This window comes from Trachemys scripta, chromosome 14 (genome assembly GCF_013100865.1).
Source record: "Trachemys scripta elegans isolate TJP31775 chromosome 14, CAS_Tse_1.0, whole genome shotgun sequence".
NCBI classification, from domain to species: Eukaryota; Metazoa; Chordata; order Testudines; family Emydidae; genus Trachemys; species Trachemys scripta.
The window spans coordinates 9,182,803-9,188,320 of NC_048311.1; positions in this window are offsets into that span (position 1 = coordinate 9,182,803).

A 5,518-nucleotide genomic window follows, 5' to 3' on the forward strand; every position below is an offset into this window, starting at 1 on the left:
ACCCATCCTGGACAATGATCCCTCACTTTCACAGTCCTTGGGAGGCAGGCCAGTCCTCGCCCACAGACAACCTGCCAACCTTAAGCATATTCTCACCAGCAACCACGCACCGTACCATAACAACTCTAACTCAGGAACCAACCCATGCAACAAACCTCGATGCCAACTCTGCCCACATATCTATACCAGCAACACCATCACTGGACCTAACCAGATCAGCTACAACATCACCGGCTCATTCACCTGCACGTCCACCAATGTTATATATGCCATCATATGCCAGCAATGCCCCTCTGCTATGTACATTGGCCAAACTGGACAGTCACTACGCAAGAGGATAAATGGACACAAGTCAGATATCAGGAATGGCAATATACAAAAACCTGTAGGAGAACACTTCAACCTCCCTGGTCACACAATAGCAGATGTTAAGGTAGCCATCTTACAGCAAAAAAACTTCAGGACCAGACTCCAAAGAGAAACTGCTGAGCTCCAGTTCATTTGCAAATTTGACACCATCAGATCAGGATTAAACAAAGACTGTGAATGGCTATCCAACTACAGAAACAGTTTCTCCTCCCTTGGTGTTCACACCTCAACTGCTAGCAGAGCACCTCACCCTCCCTGATTGAACTAACCTCGTTATTTCCACACTGATATATACCTGCCTCTGGAGATTTCCATTACTTGCATCTGAAGAAGTGAGGTTCTTACTCACGAAAGCTTATGCTCCCAGTACTTCTGTTAGTCTCAAAGGTGCCACAGGACCCTCTGTTGCTTTTTACAGATTCAGACTAACACGGCTACTCCTCTGATACTTGAGGTCACACTGTTGACTCATATCCAGCTTCTCGTCCACTGTAACCCCTAGGTCCTTTTCTGCAGAACTGCTGCCTAGCCACTCAGTCCCTAGTCTGTAGCAGTGCATGGGATTCTTCCGTCCTAAGTGCAGGACTCTGCACTTGTCCTTGTTGAACCTCATCAGATTTATTTTGGCCCAATCCTCTAATTTCTCTAGGTCCCTCTGTATCCTATCCCTACCCTCCAGAATCTCTATCTCTCCTCCCAGTTTAGTGTCATCTGCAAACTTGCTGAGGATGCAGTCCACGCCATCCTCCAGATCATTAATGAAGATATTGAACAAAACTGGCCCCAGGACTGACCCTTGGGGTACTCCGCTTGAAACCGGCTGCCAACTAGACATGGAGCCATTGATCACTACCCATTGACCCCGATGATCTAGCTAGCTTTCTATCCACCTTATAGTCCATTCATCCAGCCCATTCTTCTTTAACTTGCTGGCAAGAATACTGTGGGAGACTGTATCACAAAAGCTTTGCTAAAGTCAAGGAATAACACATCCACTGCTTTCCCCTCATCCACAGAGCCAGTTATCTCATCATAGAAGGCAATTAGGTTAATCAGGCATGACTTGCCCTTGGTAAATCCATGCTTATTGTTCCTGATCACTTTCCTCTCCTCTAAGTGCTTCAGAATTGATTCCTTGAGGACCTGCTCCATTGATTTTTCCAGGGACTGAGGTGAGGCTGACTAGCCTGTAGTTCCCCGGATCCTCCTCCTTCCCTTTTTTAAAGATGGGGACTACATTATCCTTTTTCCAGTCATCCGGGACCTCACCTGATCGCCATGAGTTTTCAAAGATAATGGCCAATGGCTCTGCAATCACATCCACCAACTCCTTTAGCACCCTCGGATGCAGCGCATCCGGACCCATGGACTTGTGCTCGTCCAGTTTTTCTAAATAGTCCCGAACCACTTCTTTCTTCACAGAGGGCTGATCACCTCCTCCCCATACTGTGCCACCCAGTGCAGCAATCTGGGAGCTGACCTTGTTTGTGAAGACAGAGACAAAAAAAGCATTGAGTACATTAGCTCTTTCCACATCCTCTGTCACTAGATTGCTCCCTCATTCAGTAAGGGGCCCACACTTTCCTTGACTGACTTCTTGTTGCTAACATACCTGAAGAAACCCTTCTTGTTACTCTTAACATCTCTTGCTAGCTGCAACGCCAAGTGTGATTTGGCCTTCCTGATTTCACTCCTGCATGCCTGAGCAATATTTTTATACTCCGCCCTGGTCATTTGTCCAATCTTCCACTTCTTATAAGCTTCTTTTTGCATTTAAGATCAACAAGGATTTCACTGTTAAGCCAAGCTGGTTGCCTGCCATATTTACTATTCTTTCTACACATCGGGATGGTTTGTTCCTGCAACCTCAATAAGGATTCTTTAAAATACAGCCAGCTCTCCTGGACTCCTTTCCCCCTCATGTTATTCTCCCAGGGGACCCTGCCCATCAGTTCCCTGAGGGAGTCAAAGTCTGCTTTTCTGAAGTCCAGGGTCCATATTTTGCTGCTCTCCTTTCTTCCTTGTGTCAGGATCCTGAACTCAACTATCTCATGGTCACTGCCTCCCAGGTTCCCATCCACTTTTGCTTCCCCTACTAATTCTTCCCTGTTTGTGAGCAGCAGATCAAGAGGAGCTCTGCCCCTAATTGGTTCCTCCAGCACTTGCACCAGGCAATTGTCCCCTACACTTCCCAAAAACTTCCTGGGTCTCCCCCTTCGAGCTACTATATAGATACCACCCACGTGGCATATTAGATATCACCAAGGAGGATTGGGAAGAACAGCCTAACCCAGGGAAGAATGTCATTGAGCACATGGCACAGATGAGAGAGCGAATAGACCGAGTGACCCCCGTAATATGAGAGCATTTGGAGAAAGCACAAGAGGCCTAGTGGACCTATTACAACCGTCGGGCAAAAGCAGAGAGAAAGCAGAAGAATGGGTGCTGGTACTGGTACTACGTTAACTTACTGAAACCCTGGTGCGTCTGGGAGACAGATAGATGGCTCACAAGGGCAAGTGAGGATATCCCCTGAACTAACCCCAGAACAATGAACAGAGGTCATTGATATGATCCAGCAGAACCAAGACATGTTCTCCATGCAGCCAGGCCGTATGACGATGGTCCAACACCATATCATCACCTACCCAGGAGCAACGATAATGATAAAACCATACCGAGTACCAGAGACCAAAAGGGAAGAAATTAGAGTGGAGGTGAGGAGGATGCTGGAACTTGAGGTTACTGAAGAATACTACAGCCAGTGGTCCAGCCCTAGCATCTTACTCCCCAAGCCTGATGGCACCCTGAGTTTTTTTAACGATTTACAGAAGTTGAACAAAATATCCCATTTTGATGTCTACCCAATACCACACATCGGTGAGCTAGTTGATCAGTTAGGCAAGGCCCGATTGACCACTCTGGACTTGACCAAAGGCTATTGGCAAATCCCCCCTGGCCAAGGACACCAAGGAGAAGACCACTTTCTCTACACCAGCCAGCCTCTTCCAATACACCATCCTCCCTTTTGGACTCCATGGGGCCCATACAACATTCCAACATCTAATGGACAAATTACTATGATCCCATGCCAAGTATGCTGCTGCCTATTTAGATGACGTAGTCATCCATAGCTTTGAATAGGAGATGCACCTAGAAAAGTAGAAGAGGTGCTAGACACCCTTAGACAGGCCGGTCTCACCGCCAGCCCTCCCAAGTGTGTGGTCAGGCTTGCCGTGGACAGATACCTCGGGTATGTAGTAGGAAGGGGGTTGGTGAAACCTCAATGGTAAAAGGCAGAGGCAATACAGGTTTGGCCCCGACTGGTCCACAAAAATCAAGTCAGAGCATTCCTACCGATACTGGGGTACTATCATAGATTCATCCCTCACTTCGCCATGAGGACATGGCTGTTGACGGACCTGATAAAAGCTCGGGGCCCAAATATAGTAAAGTGGACCAATGTGGCAGAAGACGGAGATGCATTTACAGATTTATGGATGGCCCTTTGCAGTCATCCAGTGCTCATAGCCCCAGTCTTCAAAAAGAAATTCATCCTACATACAAATGCCTCGGAGGTAGGGCTAGGGGCCATCCTTTTGCAGATGTGGGGGAGGAGGAGCACCCAATCCTGTACCTGTGCTGGAAACTGCTCCCCAGGGAGCAATGGTACAGTGCCGTTGAAAAGGAATGTCTGGCGGTTAAAATGGGCACAGAGACTCTCCGATACTATTTACTGAGGTGGCAGTTCACCCTTGTGACAGACCATGCTCCACTCCAGTGGATGCACAGAAACAAGGAGAAGAATGTGAGAGTCACTAGATGGTTCCTATCCCTGCAACCCTTCCATTTCCAGGTACAGCATATGGCCGAAAACCAACACGGCAATGCTGATGGCCTGTCACGACAGTATTGCCTCTCATCCCATGTAGCCCAACCCTGTAGCATTGAGTGGGGGGGTGGGGGCGGGAGGGAAAATATGTGATACAGCAGGGCCAGAGGGAAGCAGGAGAGTGATAGATGGGAGATACATAAGCCACAGGATGATCAGAGCCTTATTCCCTGTGGACCAAGGAGAGGCTACTACAGGTTAATTAGAGCACCTGGAGACAATTAAGGCCCTGCCAGAGACCTAATAAAACCCCCTGCTTCAGTCAGACAGGGAGGGGGAAGGAGAGATGACTGTAGTTTCGAGGAGTACTCTTGTTAATCAGAGGATCAGAGTACCAAGGGAAGGGAAACCCTGCTCAAGCAAAGCAGAGGGACTCCCCAGGCACACAGGACTGAGAGAAACCCTGCCCAAGGGGGGAGAGGGCAGGAAGCCCATGAAGCTGAAGCGGCTGGGACCTGGAGTAGAGGACAGGCCTGGGTCCCTTCCCAGCTCCCCTTCTCTCTCCTACCAGGGCACTAGCGGATCCCTCAATGCCCAAGAATAGGGGCAACAGGCAGCGCCCTGACTCATCACAGGAAGGGAAAGCATGGAACCCATCATAATAGCACCGGCCATTTGCCACATTACACAGGGAGCAGATCTGATTTGTGGGGTCAATTTCATGTAACACAACTCCCAGGAAGTTGAATTTAGAAAAATTCAAATTGGAAATAAGATACAACTTGTTAACAGTGTGAGTAATTAACCAGTGGAACAGATTACCAAGAGTTTTGGTAACTTCCTCATTGCTTGGTGGCTTTGAATCAAGACTGGATGGGTTGACAGCATTCACTTACATCATACAGAAGAATAATTTCCTCTACTCCAGGAATTCCTGGGTGAATTCTGTGGCCTTGTACACTTCTACCCCAATATAACACGACCCGATATAACACAAATTCAGATATTACGCAGTAAAGCAGCGCTCCGGGGGGGTGGGGCTGTGCGCTCCAGCGGATCAAAGCAAGTTCAATATAGCGCGGTTTCACCTATAACGCAGTAAGATATTTTGGTTCCCGAGGACAGCGTTATATCGGGTAGTAGAGGTGTATTTGCATGAGGTCAAATTGGATTATCTTAATGGTGGCTCAAATTCTTTAAAAATGTAGGGATGACAGTTTACAAATATTTTGTGTATGTTTAGTTAGAAAAATATAAGTGCACAAACCTTAATAAGACTCTAGAGCTAACAAGTACAACACAAAAGCCACTTTTGGT